At 42.1% G+C, this 21306-nt stretch overlaps 1 protein-coding gene across 14 annotated transcripts in view; it reads right to left on the minus strand.

Annotated features, from left to right (window-relative positions):
* LOC114602900 (lethal(3)malignant brain tumor-like protein 4) overlaps window positions 1–10719 on the minus strand; it is a 54614-nt gene extending 43895 nt beyond the window's left edge. For 6 of the 14 annotated variants that reach the window (XM_077932034.1, XM_077932035.1, XM_077932033.1 and 3 more), the window contains exon 1: window positions 10498–10577. The gene's annotated coding sequence lies outside the window, so the exon portion shown is untranslated. Of the gene's footprint in view, window positions 1–10166; window positions 10300–10497 lie in introns of those variants that run through there. The other 8 variants (XM_077932037.1, XM_077932029.1, XM_077932026.1 and 5 more) reach the window with 5 other exon arrangements.
* Between the last annotated feature and the right edge of the window lie 10587 nt (window positions 10720–21306).

Genomic DNA, 21306 nt, shown 5'->3' on the forward strand with positions numbered 1-21306 from the left:
TCCTGTATTTTCTAGTCCAGCTTGTTGTGCCAGAGTGCTTTAATCCACTTCAATAGTGTAAACCTAAATGTTTTCTTTAATGTACATGAAAACATGTTATAGTCTATAGGGTTTTTTTTAATTTCACACTAACTTGAGATGTGAATTCATTTGTGCATTATTAGAAAAGTAAAATAAACACTTTAGACTTGTAATTATAGACCAAAGTCATATGAACAGTCAACGCCATCACCAAGCAAACCCTTCCTCACAAGTTATTTACAAAGATTCCAGCACCTGAGTAATTGCTGTTGCTTTTAAAGTTAGAAAACTACAAAATTTTAGAAATCAAATTCTGCTCTTAACTGTTACCTAGTTTAACAGTTTATAGCTTATAAATAAACACTGCATAAATAAATACTGTTACAGCTGTTAAATGCTTCCTAGTCCCTTGTCTCTCCAAAAAAGTCACTTACAAGGTACAGCTCATACACTGTTCCTCACTCTGCCTCATTCTTGTCCTTTGCCTTGTGTCTCAGCCTTGCTATTCACTTCTGTGTCCACATCAGCTTAACCTATGGGCTGCATTTGGAGAAATTGTATTATCTAACTTCCCTAGATGCTGTCATTTTTTTCTGAACGGTCAGGTATACAGTCAGGGTCAGGGAATGCTCCTGGACCCAGCACTGTCTAGGGAGATGCAAGTGATGGAGGTTGCTTGGGCTGGTTTTGCAACCATGGCCTTACCTAGGGAAGACTGACCTAGCCACAGATTTAAATCTTTTAAATAAATGAATGAAACACTAGCCTTTGATTTACAACAGCAATACCATTATATTGTGCTATTATAAAACAACATTTATACAATAAACCTAGTTCTATGGGTAGGGGAAGCATAAGCATCTCTCACATTAAAATACAGTACTGTACAAGTTGTCAACACTTTGAAGGTCTTTCCTCTAAGTTAACAGTTAGCCATCTGTTCAGTGGTGTACCATATGATATGTGAACTCCTCATGTACATCAATTCTAATCTGAAATGGCAATTCACATGCAGAAGTCTGTTTCTGACTGCCCTTGATGGGCATAGTGTACCTTTATATTCAACAAAACAACAGGAAAACACCTGTGGTGAAAGTTTCATGCAGGGGCTCTGTTCCTGGCCATCACACACATTAGTGAAGCACAAATAAGCCCACCCTGCCCCACTGTGCTCCATCCCCACTTCACAACTCCCTTTATGCCCCCATTATGCCCTCTTCCAAAAGGACCCACACATCAGGGATTGAGCATCAACTGGATGCGAGCAAAATTGTTGCCACCTGTATTACTAACTTCTCATTATACAACATAATCCAAACTTACAAAACAGTTGGCATACTTAGTCAAACCACTAGCCCATCTAATGGCCAATATTATCTTCCTCCATGTGCTGATAGTATCTAAGGATATATCTTAATGCATAATCTGTCAAACAGATATTCCCGGCTATGAGAATGGCATCAGAGAGTGCCAGCCGTACCGTGCTCTGCAACCCAATGTCCTGCCACTTGCACCTTGATGCAAGTCGGTGTTCTCGGACAATCTGCGGGTCTACGAAACAGTCCTCCCCCAACCTGGGGAGTCTGCCAGGCCTAATTACCCCCATATCAGCCCTGAATTACCGGCACGGCTGGGGTTCAGTCGTATGGGAGTCAGCCATTTCCCACTGCCAGAAACAGGAAGCTCTTCTTTTACATTATCTTAACATTACATGCACAAATTGTTAGAAGCAGATCAAACATGAAGGCTTCCTATCAACTCTCTTGCGGTAGCTCTATGCCAGCTCAGTGGGCAAAGTTTTCCTAGGATCAGTACTGTACAATGTTGCCAGCTCATGCTACATACATTGATAAAAAGAGACTTAGTGGCATCACCGTCAATTTAGGAACTTCCTGTACTGTCAAAAGTGGTGCTGAAGAGGAACTTTTGAAGAAACATGCAAAGCAATGCTGGAGTGATTTCCCCCTTTTATTTGTAGTATCTTAACTAATAATAGGAACATCTGGAAAAAAAATTCTTATGGCAGAAGGCTTTGATGATCTGGGCCATGGGTAGGCAAACTAAGGCCCAGGGGCCGGATCCAGCCCAATCGCCTTCTAAATCCGGCCCGCGGATGGTCCAGGAATTAGCGTGTTTTTACATGAGTAGAATGTGCCCTTTTATTTAAAATGCATCTCTGGGATATTTGTGGGGCCTGCCTGGTGTTTTTACATGAGTAGAATGTGTGCTTTTATTTAAAATGCATCTCTGGGTTATTTGTGGGGCATAGGAATTCGTTCATTTCCCCCCCAAAAAATATAGTCCGGCCCCCCACAATGTCTGAGGGACAGTGGACTGGCCCCCTGCTGAAAAAGTTTGCTGACCCCTGATCTGGGCTAACAGCCAAGGTGGCATATAAGGGGATACTGCAATGTAATATAATAATAGTAACATACGTTTTCCACATTGACAAGCCATATCTCTAACTATGGTAATGTATCATTTTTATGCAGTGGTAGCCACTGAATATAGTCAAGGTCACAACCTCTCCATGTTTTACAGAAAAAGTTATCATGGAGTTTTTGTCAAGGACAATATACGTATTGAAATGAAGCCTGCAACATCTATAACAGAATATTGTGAAGGAACAATCTTTCTTTAGAGACGCCTGCTCCTTGAAAGATAAAATATATATTTAATGAGATTTAATGGGTCTATTCTCCTTTTTTAAAAACTATAAAATGCTCTCTGTATGAACTACATTCTACAGAATTTCCAGATTATCACAATTAATCTTGTTTCTTTTATTTTCCTTTTGTACCCTTCTCTTCCACAAAGATAGGGATCAACATTTTGCTCCAATGCAAACAGCAGGCATTTTAAAGTCAGCTGCCCCTATCCCGAATAAAGAGTTTGCCTCAAGCCAGAAATAAACATTTCCTTTGTAGAAATCTTTGATGGCTACCTTGCTTGCAAACAACATGTTTTCTTCTCAAATGCCTCAGTAGGGTTGTTTATATTGTTTATCTAGTAGCAGACTGCCTGTTTGAACTTATGATCTGAAAATACCTTTCTTTTCAATAAACACCTGCATAAATTCTTTTCCTGTTCTATTCTAGTCATCCCTTTTTTTCTGTTCCCCACAACCTCCACTTCCTAAAAATGGGAATATCAGTGAAGAAAAATATACTCGGTGACCAGGGCACAGTGCAGATATAAAAGAAGAACTGATAGTGCAGCCGATGTTTTCAATTTGCCACTAGAAAGGCAACACATCATAACCTTATTTTCACTGCTGAAAAAGGAGATACCGGTAATACCTACAATACTCAGTTTGCTAACAGAATGACTCACAACCCTTTCCATTATGATAGTCATACTCACACTTGTACTAAACGTTATAAACATGTTATATAAACTGCATGTTATAAACACATGCAGAAGTAGTTGTTTGGACACAAACGGCATCTGACCAACCCTGTAAAACAGAGGTGGGGAACCTCAGTCCTGGGGGTCAATTGCAGTCTTCCAGGCCTATCTGGCCCTCAAGACTCTAGCTAGGCCATGCACCCACCCACCCCTTCCAGTCCTGCTATGCACCTTCTTAAATGTTTTTATCTGGCCTGTAATGTGTTTGAACTGTTATAATGAATGAAGAATGGAGAGATGTGTGTTGTATGGGTGTAAAACTTTGACTTTGACATGGCTGGAATGTAGCCAAACTGTACAAAAGTAAAAGTGACAGACCACTTTTGCTTCTACCTGTGCCCACCGCTGGCATGTGACCCCAGAAGCTTTCATACAAATGAATATGCCCCTCAGACTGAAAAGGGTTCCCCATTTCTGATGTAAGCATTGGCTTTTTGTATACAGATCTACATGGGACTTTTCAAGCCCTTACAGTCAATGCATACAGAACTGTACATTGGATGGCACACAATTAATATGACAAAGGTGGTTGTGGGAATCAGATGTGAATGAGAAGCCTAGTCATATGCATTACGGAAATTTAATCAGTGGTATCAGGAAGAAGTAATCAAGTAATCCACCATTAACCTGCTTCACAGAAGTATTATTTCACTCTAGTCACAATCATTTCATCTTTGACAATTGCAGGTTAAAATGTAAGTTAAGAGAATGGCCAGTTGGTTATGAGGATCAGTGTTTCAATCAACAGTAATTCCCTTAACATTGTTTTATTACCACAAAAAGTATTACAAAAGTATTAGCTTATTCCTGAACTTGTGTTTTAAGCAGCTGTCACAACCAGGTAATATTTGCAAGGCACCTGAATGAACGGACACTTCCTGATTTTAGTGAAAACTACAAATGCCAATAGAAAATACCCTAACAAACCTGCCATCTCCAATTTAGACATTAACACTTTTATCATGGCTAAAAGATTATTGGGATACAATTCAGCCATCCTGTAGCATAAGGATGTAAAGACTAGAAAGGTTAAACAAAAAGTATGTGTGTAAGGAGCTAAAAGATTCCATGGCAGCTGATCAGTAGTTAAGGATAGAAGTTAACCAACTTTTAATGGTTTGGATAGAAGTGGAACAGAGTTTGGGAATTTTAAGAACAAAATGTGAGCAGTGTATAAACATAGTTTGCGATAGGAGGCAGTGTGATTAAGTTGCTAACCTAAGAGCAATTGTTATTTTGGAAATATTACAGGACTTCTGTTGGTAGAAATATATGCATTACTATGCATATTTCACTGCCCTTGACATTTTAATATCACATAATTAAAATGCTGAAATTTAATAGTATTCTTTGATGCGCACCAAACTTGTTTGTCTACCTTATCAGAAGTGATCAAACATTAAGGTTAAGGGATGACTTTCACTTACTAACATACTTCAGAAACAGACAGATTTTAATTTGAAAGCAAGTTAGTAACACAAAAGTATGTTTCTTTCCGGATAATAAGAACGTAAGAGTGCAGAATTAGGCATGTCATAGCCCACTAAAATCAATGAGATTAGGTGCACAAAACTCAGTTATAGGATTGGGCTATGCTACACCAAAAACTAAAACCATGAGTTAATACATAGTTGAACACCACATTCTCTTATTATTTCATCTAACTGATGTGCTAACATAACCTTATATTCAGTACACTTAAAATAATTCTAAGCTTGGAAGGTCATTATAACTCTTTATCCAAAGCTCAATTGTACTATTTTGAGTAAGGGAACAAAGTTCTTTGCTCTACCCCTAGCTCTGAAGGTCTTTCTGACCCAATATAACTACTGACAATCATGTCGCTTATGATAGGTTGAGCTACTTCAGGCTACCTGGAAGCCCTTTCTGAGTCTACTGAACCAAAAACCAACTTCCCAGCCACCAGTAATGACAGTATCTTTATCTCGTCATAGAGAAATGAGTAAAATAACCAGCTACTACAGTAGCCTTAATAATGTAACCTGGTAAAATACATTTAAGTGAGAAATATGCTTATTGTCCATGATAACAACTGAATGTAATGTGCTCTCCATGATAACAACTGAATGTAATGTGCTCTCATGTACATCCCATTAAAATTAACACTGTCATTTACTTCGGCAATAAAAGATAATATCATTCATAAAGCAAGAGATTCCTGCTAATCAGAGCAAATGAAAAGCAATATGCACTTTGACAATTTATACTGGAATTCTTTGGAGCTTCAAATATAGAAACCATATCTATATTTTACGAAAAACATATTTTACAAGTAGTCAGTTTTGGAAGGAAACATTTGTAGATTGAGAAATTACTCAGTTCAATGATGTCCACATATATATGTTGGTTGTTCATCCAATTCATTTCTGAGGGAAAACTGGCACTCCTTTACTGGCAATAACTGTTAGTTTCACCCATATACCCATCTCTTTTGAGTTATACATGTAATTATTTTGCTAGAACTCTCTCACTAGGTTCCAAGGCCATTCTTTTGATAATTTATGATTTGTACATATTAAACATTCCATTGCCCATCAACAGATGAAACATGGTTTTCCTAGTCACATCATCAGAAAAAGCATAAAAGATAGATAAGAGAAAAATGTTAACCTGACAGGAAGTATGAGTTGTTTATCACAAATGTCCATTATCATGTAACAGTTTCCACCACTGTATACTTTTCCATTTTTGATTATGAATAACTTGAAGGTGCTGATACAATAGCAGTATAATGTTACATTAGAAATTGAACACAAAGCCTCATCTCTCTTTCCATTCTATCCTATGCATGTTAACTGGGAAATAAGTTTAACTGCTGCTCAATGGAGCTTATTTCCAGATAAGCACATAAAGGGCCAAAGCCATACAGCACAATCCAAAGTAAGTCTACTCAGAAGTTAAATGAGACTTCCTCCCAGGTAAGTGTGTATAAGGATTGCAGCCTCTGTCTTTCAGCTTTTGCAGTGGGGGTAGGAAGGAAACCTGTGGCCCCCTATACACTGTTGGACTCACATCAACCCCAGCCAACATGGCTAATGTCAGAAATAATGGAGGATGCAGGCTCCCCATCCCTGTACTACACAGTCCAGTATTCCATTCTTCTAATGTTTGACAAATATGCTACAAAATAAAAAAATCCATTGTTCTCAAGAATAATTCACTGACAAAAAAAAACAACAACAACTAACACTGAAACTATACTTCTAACGTCTCCAAAATGACTGTATAGGTGGGAAATAATCTGAAATGATGAAATTATCATACAGCATACTATGTGAGGGATATGAACAAAGGATGACCACATTACGATGTGCTGACTGAACACGCAGATACATAGTAACTTGTTTCAGACAGAATGCTAAACTATTATTTGTTTAGCTTAATTCTGACTTGTTTGTACATTCAAACCCAACTAAGCTCACCAACTATTATCTGAAACCATGGTCGGAAGGTAACTTGCGTATTTCACTATGAACATGGATTCTAGGAACATGCTTCCTACCATCAATACGTGGGGGAGGGGGGGGACTTAACAAAGCTATAGTTAAATAACCAAACTTTTATCAGACTAGTGTCTGATCAATCCATGGCCCCATCCAGAGAACTCTGCAACTAACTTTTCTAAATTGTAGCTACCTGCACAAACTTGCAACACAGGCTCCTCATACACATGTACTATTGAGTCCATCCTACAAGTAAAAAAGTTTTTATCTTAATTCTGAAATCAAATTTTCTACAGTATGCCCCGGAATATCAGTAGCTGGACATGACAAAAAGAGAGCGTTGTCACACTTAGGTCCTGTTTATGGGCTTCTCACAGACATCTGGTTGGCCAGTGTGAACAGAATTCTGGACGAGATGGACCTTTGGCCTGATTCAGCAGGGCTGTTCTTATATTCTTTCAATGAAAGTCTCAGGGGGAACCTCTGCACAGCTCTTTGTGCCATAGGCCACAAGGAACACTGTATTCCCCCACCCCACCCCTTCCCACAGAATCAGGAAATACACAAACAAACAGGCAATTCTACCAGCAAAATCAATTTACTGTACTGATTCTATTAGCACAGGCCATTCACATGGGCAGAAACAATAGGGATTGAAGGGTGGGAATAATGTCCTGCTAGAATGGCCTTTGCTCCTTGCTAATTCCCTGTATACATCTCTCTACCTGCTATTATCCCTTGCAACTCTAATTCTTATACAATTATTTCACCACACTAGAACTTCTGCATGCATGTAAACCCATTCATTGCAAGAATGATTTCTACAGGATGAGAGTGACGTTCAAGAAAAGTTTAGTTACACCTGATTTTTTGTCATAGCCCTGTAACTACTTGCCAAAGAGTGCCAATTGAGGCTCCTTAAGAGGAAATGGCCACAATGCAAATGCACATGTATAAGCATTTAAGCCCCATGGAAATTAAGGGTTTGATTTCACAGAAGCTCTATACTGGAACATGGTCAACTATTTCAAAACATAGTATGATATTGGCTGAAAACATATAGTTCTATAATTCTTATTAAAGATCTTTGCAAGCAAGAAAACAGCTTTCCTGGCCTATCTCCTGCTTTAAAGTAATTCATTTTGAATGTACACTTAGGGAGTGTAAAGGTACAATTAGAGGTTTTATTCTGCTATATATTAACTCCCAAAGGGACTACAATGGTTTCAGCAGAGCCTGCTGAAGATTATTGACTTCTTCCACCAAAAGTCAATAATCCTGCCAAGACAGGATTAAGCACTCAAAGTGCTTAGAATATATTTTCTCAGTAATCTTTACAATAGCCTTGTAAAGTACACCAGTCATATAATCATATTGCAGGAAGGGGGCTAAGAGATAGTGACTTGTATAGGACTACATATTAAGTTAGTTGGTGAAATTTGCACCCATTACTTCAGATCCTGCGTTAATGCAACCTTTCTGTGGAATTATCTGGCCTATCAGCAGAGGAGATGGGGATGAGGAATGCATTGCTTATCTTTCCTAAAATTCAGAAGTGCACAGTGGCATTAGTACAGACTGTTGCAGCTGGCCAGCCAGGATCCACATCTGAGACATCTTCAAGGACAAATTATATATTATATTTTTTGCTGTAAATCTAAAATTCTTTAAGGGTACATATAATGTAATATGTGAAAAAGACAACCCCTTGTTTAAAACCATGTTTCATAGTACTGTACACTAATCAAAGAGCCATGCAGAATTGGCTACAGCTCCCTAGAGAGTATACACTTTGTTGTGAACAATGGGGAGTCCTGTGACACTTTAAAGACCAACAGGTTTATTATGACATAAGCTTTTGTGGCCCAGAACTTATTTCATCAATTGCCATTCTCAGCTAGCAGACATACATATATACAGGTGTAAAGAGAAAAAAAAGTAAACAATAGGACCATTAAATGTCAGAGGTACAATCTGTGACATGTATACTTTTGAGCTCTGCAGTTTGGCCCCACTGTTTACATTTTTTCTGTACACCTCTGCACTACTCAGATCCCATCTGAAGAACTGTATTCAGTCCTGGACATTGCACTGGAGAAAACAACTCCTGTGAGGAAAGGTTGAAGAAACTGGATATGTTGAGCCTAAAAAAGAGAAGATGGAGGGAGAAAATGATAGCACTTTTCAAATACTTAAAAGGCTGTCACGTAAAAGAGGACAAAGACTTGTTCTCTGCTCTTCAGAAGGAGTAGTTCTAACGGGCTTAAGTTACAGAAGGATAGATTTCAATTACCCATTAGGAGAAACTTCTTAATGGTAAAAGTAGTCGGATAATGGAACTAATTACATAGAGGAGTGGGCAGCTCTCCTCACTGGAGATCTTCAAGACTGGATTGCCCTCTGATTGGGATGCTCTAACTCTGGATTTCCTACAGAGAGCAGCAATTTGGTCTAGAGGGCATGTAAGACTCCCCTCCTAACAGCCCTGTGGCTGTTTGTGCCATATATGCATTATTATCCGTGCAAGTAGGAGGAGATGGAGCACTGCTCAGCGAAAGCACAAGTGCTGCGTGTAGAAGGCCCCAGGTTTCAATTCAATATCAACAGACAGTATAATCTGACCAGGAATATAGGCAGCTTCCTGGGGTCACAGTTTGCAACCGTTCCATACCACAGGAATAGCCAGGAATAAGACACTCCCCCCCCCATAATAGTTTTCTCTCCATATTTTTTTACACATCAGGCAAATACGGGGGTGGGGGTGGAGGGGTAAACAAAACCTCCTGTCAATAAGTCTTTGAAGATGCCACCGGACATTTGTTGTTGCCTGCCTGTGAAACCCTAGACATCTCTCAACTTTAAATGAACAAAAACAACCGCCCGGGGACTCCAATGGGACTTACTCGCAGGTAAGCAAGGGTAAGCCTAACACAGCCACCCATCAAGACCTTTGTTTTTGTTTTTTGGTGGGAGTGGGGTGGGGAGGCGGAGGTGGTGGGGAGGGGAGAGAGGGGAAACCTCACCCACCCACCCAAGCACAAAGCAGAAATTATGGGATGGGGAAGAAGGAAGATGCGGCGGGTGGCGGGGGGGGGGGTGGCGAGCGGAGAGGAAAGACAACTTGGCATCCTCTTCAAACTTCCCCACAGGACTTGGGGAGCGCGGCGGTGGCCGAGGCAGCCACAGAGTTAAATGAGGGGCAGTTTCCGAGTCCCGGGTCGAGGTGGGGGGTTGAATGGGAGCCCCCACTCCGTCGCTTGCTCATTTACCTACCGACTCACTCCGATTTTGGGGGTGGGTGTTGAGCGCACCCCCCCTTCCTCCTCCTCACTTTCTTCTCAAAATGGCGGGAGGAAGCGCCGCCTAACGGTGTGTGCAGCGCACGCGAAGCGGCGGCGGCGGCGACGGGGGGGGGACAACGACGACGACAAAAGACGAGGGCCCCCCGCCCCCCCCCCATGCACAAAGTAATCCTCTTTTCCTCCCGTCCCATTCCATCCCCCCCCCCAAACTGAATTCGAAGTACAAAGAAGGGTTGAGAGCCTCCGCTCTTTCCTTCCTGACCGACACCCCCCTGCACTCCCCATCTTTTTTCCCTACTCACCTCCTCCCCTCGCTGGACTCTTCTCCTTTAAACTCCCACAACAATTCTTCACCCGCCCCCCCCCCTCCCTCCACTCTTCCCTTACCGGAGCGGTGCTCGGAGCGGCCAAGGCGCATGCGCGTAATAACTGGGGCGGCGCGGGCCGTTCCGGCCGGTTTGTGAGGGAACCCGAGGGATTGAGGCCCGGAGTGGAGACGGCGGGGCGCGCGCGAGCGAGGGGATGAGGGTGGGAGGGGCGCGAGGCTCAGGCGGGAGCGCGCGCATCGGCCGGCTCCTGGGGGGCGGCAGGGGGATGTTTTTGGCAGGCGACTTGGGAGGGGAGTTTTTTTGCGTGACACAAGTTGCCACACACACACCCTGAATCTTGTGGGTATGGGGATTCTGGCCCATAGGATGTTGCTGACCTACATCTCCCATCCTTCCTGCCCCATGGTCGTGCTGGCTAGGGCTCATGGGAGTTGGAGTCCAACAGCATCTTGTGTTGGGAGAGGGGTGTGTGTTGTGTCCCACACAGGGGTGGCTCGTCCTGTTTGGCCACCTGAGGCAAAACGGGAAGGTGCCATCGCCCTGTCCTGCCTAAGCCATGCTTACTGAGGTCATGAGGTGGCAGCTTCCAGGGGAGGTCTGGCAGAGATCTGGTGAGATCTCGTGCAAGCTACATGAGATCTTGCAAGAGATCAGGAGTGCCGGCTTGGCCCCGCGACCGTGGGTGACCGGAGTCGTGGGTACCATGCAGCGTGCGTGGCCCTGGCACTGAAATTGTGAGTGCCCAGCTCCTTCATGGGGAGTTTTGTGGCACCCAGGGCCCCAAAGAATGGGCACCTATGCAAGAGATCCTCAAGATCTCACCAGAAGCCGCCTCTGTGTGACCCCAGCCCATGGGATTCTGCCGCCTGAAGCAGCTGCTTCATGAGCAGGCCGGCTCTGGTTGCAGGTTCGACATCCCTGCTTTCAAGAACAGCAGCTCCTTTTTCAGTTTTTTAATGTGGCAACAGGATTGGTTTAGACCTCTTTCCCCTGGTATTGTATCCACATGCATGTCATACAGTTATGCTTGTGAGTTCTGATGTATTACTTGTCTTTTAAAAGGGTTGGGATTTGATAATGAAGAAAATAACTTGCAGGGTTTATGTGTTCACATGCAACGCCCCTTACCAAATTTGCACCCAAGGCTGTTTTTGCATCTACAGCAGCTTTTATGATTCAATAAGTCTTGTCATGCGGTCATGATTGTCTTGCCACTTTTAATGCATGGTATTTTTGTTATCTTGCCATTTGTTCATGTTGTTTACCTCCATAATTGGGAACACTTTATTGCTCAGTTATGTCTGAATGCTAAAACAATAACAATATTTTCCCCCAATAAAAAGATTTTTCTCCCATTGGAGTTGTAAGACACATCTATAATGCAGGGAAAAATAAAGCCTCAAGCAGGCCTGAAACTGTTACAATTTAAATGAAAATGGGATCGAAGGAAGATGATACTTGAGAAGCTAAATGGCTCACATGAAGAACATGTTAAACTAGCCTTGATTGCTAGAGTAAGATACTTTTAAAACCTGCTATTAAAATTCACTAAACGGGAGCACATATTTTGCCTAATCTGCATATCTGATTTGATGTTAGAATCATAATTCTGCTGATGGTTAGGCAGCATGCTGGTACATTTTAGTTGCAATCCTATACATGGGGGGAAATCCCATCAAATTTAATACGAATTACTGGCAAGTAAATGACTAAACAACTATAACAACAAAAAAAACATGCATAGCACCACACTGGTGTAACTCATACAACACACAGACACACACATCTGTATGTGCGCACACACACATGTTTATGGTGTCTTCTGCTCTTAAGGCTGCAATCCTGTATCTGTTTATCTGGGGTCTGTGGGATTGCTCTGTAACATTTATTAATTTAAATATACCCACAATGGATTTATTAGCGGCAGTTATCATCAGTGTCCTTCGGTCAAGTTCATCAAACTGAGTTAGTCTTATCCATGTCAAAGTTGCTAATTTGTCATTGAACCAGACAGAGATCTCACCAATGTAGGGCAGTTTATACCATTTTCCTGTTTGTGTGTGTTTTGTTGGTTTGTGCCACTTCCCACCATAGGGCTCTTGAGTCAGATGAAAACAAAAGCATGTGGTTCATACCTGGCCAACGACATTGTGGTTGGGCACATGCGGAGATCACAATCACCACTTCCTTCTTCATTCACCTGTGTGCAGGCATGGATAACATAATAAAGAGAAGGGATTTCAAGTGTGTCTCAAGTAACCACACCCACCCACCCCTGTGGACAGCAGGATCTAGAATCAATCTAGATTGAAAGCAGTATGTTGAGGACTAGCGTGAATTATTGCAGATTGAGAAAACCTTCATTTTTGTGCTACAAACAGGTCAGTGTATACACAGTCCGAGTCAAACCATTGGTCCATCCAGCTCAGTATTGTCTACACTGACTGGTAGTGGCTCTCCAGGATTTAAGATAGGTTCTCCCCCAGCCCTACCTGGAGATGCTCCCTACCTGGAGATAGGACTGTGACCTGCATTTACAGCAGATGCTCTACCACTGAATTATGGCCCTTCCCCATAGTCCATCCTGCCTGCTCCACAGAACCACTTAGCTGCATTTTCCTATACTAGATAACCCTTAGGGGTCCCTTCCAACTCTATGATTCTGTGGTTCAGACCTTCAGATTATGGTCAGTACAACCCTTCTAACCAGGTTTGCAAAGCCATTTCAAAGTACGTAACAGCGGCCACTCTAATGAGGAAGTTCACAACGTGTGGAACTTTGGCACAGCTTTGATAGGTTTTCAAAGTGGCTTATGTTAATACAATATGAAAATTTTAATTTGGGTGGTGTGTGTGTGTCTTGTAATGATTTTGTCCAAAATAGCCCATTCTAGATCTTCTGGAAAGTGACAGCTTTATGGATAGTACAAAGCAATGTGCTTGCTGAGGTTTTATGCAGTGGTGTAGCGACAATGTCATAACGGCTGTTCGAAATAATTGCTCACATATGTCTTCAGGCTTCATCTTTTTAAAGCTGTGGCGTGGTGATAAGAGTTTAGCATAATGCATCCAATTTGATGGACAAGTCGGTGTCGCTCACCTCAGCTGGTGCTACCGCAAAAAAACTTTACTTTGGTGTCACTGAATTAAAAGAAGCAGCTTCCTTTTAGAGTCCAAACTTCTGTTTGCCCATTTCTCCCCCAGCCAATTGATTCCCAAATGAGCCCTGTTTTGATTGGAGTGACCAGAGCTGATCTTCCTTTATCTTTTGTGCTGAAAGTGAAAGGATCGATTGTAACTGAAATAGTACAACAGGCTTGCCATGAGTATATCTAGTATGCATAATCTACTGAAGTCTGTCAGATAATTTAGCATTCCTGTTGCTTTCCAGTTTGTACAGCTGCAGATAGATTGTATTTGTTTATATGTTTTGAAAGATTTCTATCCTGCCTTTTTGTCCCATTATGAGACAATCAAGGGGGATAATTTTTTTGGGAGGGGGGACATGGAAGAAGATACAAGATGGGTAGGAATATAATACTCAGGTATACACTTCTATCTTTAAATGTTTCAATGGCAGACATCACGGTTCTTCAGGAACATTCTCCAAACTAATCTAATATATATTTATTTATGTAAGCTGTTCTGGGAGCCTTTCCAGCTGAAGAGCAGGATAAAAATGCTCTCAATAAAATTACTGAATAGACAACAAGAAATGCATGTATTTATTATGATTTGTATACAGTGCAGTGCTAAGTAACTGTCCTATTAGTGCAACAGGACTTATTCCTGCAACAGGACTTATTTCTGCACCTTCCCCTTCCCTAAATCTGCTCCAAAGGTTTGGGGGGAACCTCAGAACAAATATAGAGGCACACTGGGGGAGGAGAGGGGGAAATGTCCCATCTCACACACTTAAATTCTTGCGATGACAAGATACTTAACACTGCATTGGATACAAGTCACAGTATATATATGTATGCATAGCCCAGTTTCTACAAGGGGTCAAGATGGATATACAGTGGTACCTCTGGTTACATACGCTTCAGGTTACATATGCTTCAGGTTACAGACTCCGCTAACCCAGAAATAGTGCTTCAGGTTAAAAACTTTGCTTCAGGATAAGAACAGAAATCTGGCTCCCACGGCGCGGCAGCTGCAGGAGACCCCATTAGCTAAAGTGGTGCTTCAGGTTAAGAACAGTTTCAGGTTAAGTACAGACCTCCGGAATGAATTAAGTACTTAATCCGAGGTACCACTGTAAAAGAATACCACGATATGTTACAATGAAACGACATAATAAAACAGCAAAACGCACCAGAATCTATATAGAACAAATCAAATGCCAGTTAAACCCTCAAACTGCCTAAAAGGTTGATATGAACATATATGCTAAAGGAGGGAATTTAGGTGCCACTACTGGAAAGGACTTCTATTCATGTTCCCACCTATCTAACCCTGGGCATGGGGTGCACCTAGAGAAGGATCTCCCATTAATTGCAGGAAGGTTCATGTGAATGTTATGGCACAGTCCTGGAAAATAATCACGATTTTTAGAGAGATGTGTCTCATTTCATGGTAATTGTGATGCAGGGACTCTTTGATTTTATAATGATTTAGGGATGTCTGGTGTGCTGTGTAAGTTAGGCAGAATCTAAGAATGAGGACCATTCAGCACCAGAACACAATATGCACAGTTAGGGCCATCAAACACTGCAAATTTGATTCAATATATAATTGCGCACGAAAGAAAGTAACAAAGTAAACCATCTTCTACACACAATGATAAAATGCAAGGTATATTAAAGACAGAAGTGAATACAACAGGCAAACTATTTCAGATTATTCAAATGAGGCAAACTACTCTTTCAGTTGCTCAACAGCAAGATAAAACAGCTTCTGAACACAGTGACAAATTACAGCATGTATTGAAAGACAGATGAAAACACACTCTCCCAGACAAGCAAGCTTTCAGTTGGTTGCAATATATTTGGCAACTGAAAGTTTTGTTTATCTGCAACAGGTTGTTAAGTCACTTTTTCTTGTGCCTTTCAATATCCTGTCATGCACATCTTAATCTCCAAAGTGAGGAAGACTTCCAGGGTGTCAACACATGCCTCAGGTTCAGTTTCCTTAGAATGAAGGTCACTGAAACTTGCCCTAAGGTTAAGGCTTTCTGGGAAATGATATATAATGAGCTGAAAAAGGTATTTAAGTATACCTTTCCTAAGAAACCAGAGGCCTTGCTTTTGGGCATTGTCGGTCAGAAGGTGTTAAAGAAAGATTGTACCTTTTTTATGTATGCAACAACAGCAGCAAGGATACTTATAGCTAAGCATTGGAAAGCTCAAGATCTGCCCACGCTGGAAGAATGGCAAATGCAACTGATAGACTATATGCAAATAGCAGAAATGACTGGCAGAATCCGCGATCTGGGAGAAGAAGCAGTGGAAGAGGATTGGAAGAAATTTAAGGACTATTTACAAAAACATTGGAAACTGTATGAATGTTAAGAAGGATGCAAGAATAAAAATAAATATGGCATCAGCAAGCTAGTTGAAAAGAATCTGAGAATGGGTGAAATTTGATAAAAAGTTAATTCTTTAGTTAATATTATGCCTAAATTGAATACTTAAGCCTTTGGTAAATAAACCTAGATTTAGAGACATAATATTGAAAAAATGCAAATAAGTAATTGAAATAAGGTGATAATTTGCTGTTCAGAATTTTATAAATTTGGAAACAGGAACGAAAGCCGTGAGGAAGTCCAAAAAAGCGAAGAAAGTTTGAATATTAAGAATCTGATTTTAATGTTGTATTTTTCCCCCCTTCTTTTGTATGTTGTATTATGTTTTTTCTTTTTTTTTCTTTTTTGTTTGTTTATTGTATTGTTGGGGAAGGGTTTATATGTGTTGGGTGTTAAATGTCAAAAATTTTGAATAAATATCTTTAAAAAAAAAAGAATGAAGGTCACTGAAGCCTCTTTATGATATATGGTTTTATTCATATGTGTATATATATGTATATGTATATGTATATGTATATGTATATGTATATGTATAACCTAAGCATAGGGTGGAGGGGCTCAAAGCATGAATACTTCATCAGATCTTGTGTCCCCATTAGGTTTCTAGAGGAGTCCCAGCTTAGGTTCAGCACATAGCAAGACATGCCTCTGTGTCTTCAGCTTCTAGGGCATGTTGAATTTTTCAACTTTCAAATTCCAAAAATGAGGGGTGCTAGCAAGTTGTAACATGACTTGGGAATTCAAAAGATGTATTGGTTAAATTAACATATTTTAGTTTGGTTTGGTAAATAACTACATTAAAATAGTGACTTTTTGAGGGGTTTTTTGTGTGGAATTTCCATTACTTTAAATTTGTCTTACTAATTTTTGTGTGAAAAAATGTGTGAAAAAATTGCATAAAAATCATTAAAAATGATTGCCAAGTACGTGCAGTTATATTACTTGTCCATTAGTAGTAGTAGTAGTAGTTGTTGTTGTTGTTGTTGTTGTTCTTCTTCTTCTTCTTCTTCTTCTTCTTCTTCTTCTTCTTCTTCTTCTTCTTCTTCTTCTTCTTCTTCTTCTTCTTCAGCTACCACTACTTCCATCCTAACCAGTGTGGATTGACCTACAATGGCTCCTAAACAGAGAACAGGACTGGGGACATTCACACATATGAGCAAATTACTGTAATTGGAACTGGCAGAGAGTTGTTGCTCTCTGAAGTCCCAACTCAGATCTTTCTGTACATCCGAGGACACCTTCCGTCAACTCCAGTGTTTCATCCCTGTTGTTGCTCATAGACTGTTCTGACGGTGTCTATGAACCTCCTTTGACATGTAAACTTACAACAGCAGAAGTAAATAAGTTAACTGATGGCCCTGTCAGGCTCAGTCTATAGAGAAGTGTGCGAAACAAGGAAGCAGGTAGGTGTATACACATAAGGTGTGTGATCTTTGTTGTACATTCTGTTGCTGTAAACTGTCTTGTGCATAGTAATATAGAAAGGTGGCATACAAATTAAAAGTCAAATGAAAATAAATGAGAAATGTGAGGGCTACATCAGAGGCCAAGAAACAAGTCAGTGAATCAAAGCAAGACTTGATGAAAGTTGCTTAAATTTCTTTTACATTTGGTTTAAATTAACTGGTGCCATTGCTTTCTAATGTTGTTTTATGATTACAAGGTAATGTTGCATGCTTAGTAGGATATGCTTTATGCAGAAAAACAAAAGAAAAAATTCAGCACTACCTGAAATTTTCAGAAGGTAAAATTATTTTTTTTTATTGTTTTCCGAGAGCAATTTAGGTGCTTTTTAATCAAACATAGATTAACCAAGCTAAATGTTGACCAGTCAAAATATAATACCAGATTTGACTTCCTCACACCCAAAAACACATTCTTAAGACCCCTCCCCTCCCTGAAGAAATTTTGAAAAATAAAGTTTAGCCCCCTAAGATGACATGCCTTACCAGTGGTACAGGGCTTGCACAGCTTCTCCTGGTTCGGATGTTATGGAGTAGAGCTGTCTGTCATCAGTATACTGATGGGAACAGCCCAGGGCTCCTTCAGATTAACTGACTAGAAGATTTCTGCTGCAGGTTCCCCAAGTGCTGTTGTCACTTAAACATTAAAGCTGCATGCTGTGAATTTTTTATTTTTTTGCAGTAGGACACCCCCATTTAAAATCAAGAACTCCAAGGATCAGAACTCCCTGTGTGTTTTCGAAAATGTTTGCTCAACTAGTTTGCCTAAGGCCTTGAATTAAACTGATGGCAATGGCAAACCCTCTTCCCACATACAGAAATGTTTCAAACTAGCCAAGAGAAACAGCTCTTTCAATATACCAAATTATGTCAGGTTTGTTGAAAAAATAGAACCCATAGCAAAGTATTTCCTGGTGTTTTTTGAAGGCACAGCGAGCATAAAATACATATTTATATAGTCTTTTAAATGCAGATTAGGTACCCAGTAGAGGGATACAGAGCACAATTATGATTATTTTGCTTTCCCTACCTCCTCCCAGATTTGCTCTGTTTTGCCAAGGGGGGGGGGGCATCCTTTTATTTTTGGCCATTGCTGTATTGCTGCACCTTCCCGGCGCTATCAAGAAAGTACTTTCTCAAGCAATATTTTTTCAAAGAGGGATTTTTGGAGCCAAGAGATAAGGGGTGAGCTTTGCATCTGTCTGTACAGAAGCTATTAAATTCTTATCACAGGTCGTTTATAGGCCTGGGGATTTGGAGTACATAAACAGGCAGATGCAAATGTCCTCCAGTGTTCTTGCTCCTCAGGAGGCACTGGGGAGAGCACAATCGCTTCAATTTGCAGCCCATTCTCTGTTGTTCCATTAATTTCCAGCGAAAACAGATACACCTGTTTTATTCGATATACCGTATTTTTCGCACCATTGGACGCACTTTTTTACTCTTAAAAAGTAAGGGGAAATGTCTGTGCGTCCTATGGAGCGAATGTGTGGTCCCTGGGGCCAAATTGTCGGAGTGCGGCACACTCTTGGACTGGTCTTTGGTAGTGGTGGTGGAGCCGCGCTCCCCTGCCGGCAGCCTCGGCTTCCCCCTGCAGCCCCAGGAAGCTTTGGAGCAAGGGGAGGGCTGTGCGCCCCTGCCCCGCACTCCTGGGCTGCTGAATGGGGGCGGGGGGGGCGGGAGAGCCGCGCTCCCCTGCCGGCAGCCTCGGCTTCCCTCTGCAGCTTTGGAGCAACGGGAAGGCTGTGCGCCCATGCCCCACGCTCCAGGGCTGCTGAATGGGGTTGGGGGGTGCTGCTGTGCCAGCAGCCTGCCTTTCCCCTCTAGGTTTGGAGCAGTGGGCAGGCTGTGCGCCTATGTCCCACACTCCTGGGCTGCTGAATGGGGGTGGGGGGTGCTGCTGTGCCAGCAGCCTGCCTTTCCCCTCTAGGTTTGGAGCAGTGGGCAGGCTGTGCGCCCATGCCCCACACTCCTGGGCTGCTGAATGGGGGCGGGGGGTGCTGCTGTGCCAGCAGCCTGCCTTTCCCCTCTAGGTTTGGAGCAGTGGGCAGGCTGTGCGCCTATGCCCCACACTCCTGGGCTGCTGAATGGGGTTGGGGGGTGCTGCTCTGCCAGCAGCCTGCCCTTCCCCTCAAGGTTTGGAGCAGTGGGCAGGCTGTGCGCCCATGCCCCACGCTCCAGGGCTGCTGAATGGGGGTGGGGGGTGCTGCTCTGCCAGCAGCCTGCCCTTCCCCTCAAGGTTTGGAGCAGCGGGCAGGCTGTTCACTGAGAGAGGGGAGGAAGAGGACGGAGAGGAGGGGGACCAAGAAGCTGGGTGAAGGGAGATGAGGTACCATAGGTTGCCGTGAGTGGAGAGTCATGGTAGAGGGCAAAGGAGAGGGAGCAGTGAAGGGGAGAAATTGTAGACGTCACCTGAGGAGTTTGGGTGAAAGGGATGGAGAGGAGGCTGGAAAAGGGGGCTGTTCTGCTGGAGGGGGGAAAAGAAAAATGCGGGGAAAAGGAAAGCCTCCCAAGCCTGCTACTGAGAAGCTCTGCTTGGCTGTTTCTTGACTGTAATTCAAGTAAAGGGAATGTTTGCGAGCAGCTGGCAGGCTGTTCGCTGAGAGAGGGGAGGAAGAGGATTGAGAGGAAAAAATGTGGCATTAGCAATGCTTTGGATGGATACGAAGATGGTATTTTACATGAAGATAGCGAAGAAAGTGATGTCTCTGACTGTGAGCAACTGAGCTTCATAAATTCTGACTTTAGCAGTGATGAGTTCTTGGGGTTCACAGACTAGAAGAGTACTCAAACCTTAAAGTCTCTCTTCATTTGTTAATGACAGTGATGATGGTTCTTAATGCCATTGTTGACTGCTGTTCACTTTACATGGCTGTAATGTGATTCTGATATACCAGTTGTTTATTAAATACAGTAGTTTATACAACATTTGATTCAGAATATTTTTTCCTTGTTTTCCTCCTCTAAAAACTAGATGTGCCCTATGGTCGGGTGCGTCCAATGGAGCGAAAAATACGGTAGATTTGGGAAAGTGGCTTGTCTGTCTGTCCGTTTGTTCTCTATGTGAAAGGGAGTCCTTGGAGCACCCTAAAAGGTAAAGGTAAAGGGACCCCTGACCGTTAAGTCCAGTCATGTGCGACTCTGGGGTTGGGCCACTCATCTCGCTTTACTGGCCAAGGGAGCCAGCGTTTGTCCACAGACAGCTTCCGGGTCATGTGGCCAGCATAACTAAGCTGCTTCTGGTGAAACCGGAACAGCGCACGGAAACACCGTTTACCTTCCCGCCGGAGCGGTACCTATTTATCTACTTGCACTTTGACGTGCTTTCGAACTGCTAGGTTGGCAGGAGCTGGGACCAAGCAACGGGAGCTCACCCTGTCACGGGGATTCGAACCGCCGACCTTCTATTCAGCAAGCCCTAGGCTCAGTGGTTTAGACCACAGTGCCACCCACGTCCTACAATTGCCTAACCTTGACTCCCACAGGTTCAAGTCGGGGGTCACAAGCAAGAGACTTCAGCCAGGAGATTGAAGCAAAACAGCGGCTAGTCAGCCTAATCTTTATTGTTGCAACAAGACTTCCCACAACCACAAAGACAAACCAGCCAGAAGCCCTGATCAATTGTTACATCAGTTTTTTTAAAAAAGTTTCCCATAATACATTTCCAGAAGCATCATCAAGACATCATAGATATGTCACATAAAAGGTGTGGTCTCCAGGAATGCCCCTGTCAATCAAATATAGTCTTTCACGCGTACATCACAGTACAAAGGAAAGTATTTACAGTTCCCT

This window comes from Podarcis muralis, chromosome 7 (assembly GCF_964188315.1).
Source record: "Podarcis muralis chromosome 7, rPodMur119.hap1.1, whole genome shotgun sequence".
NCBI lineage: Eukaryota > Metazoa > Chordata > Lepidosauria > Squamata > Lacertidae > Podarcis > Podarcis muralis.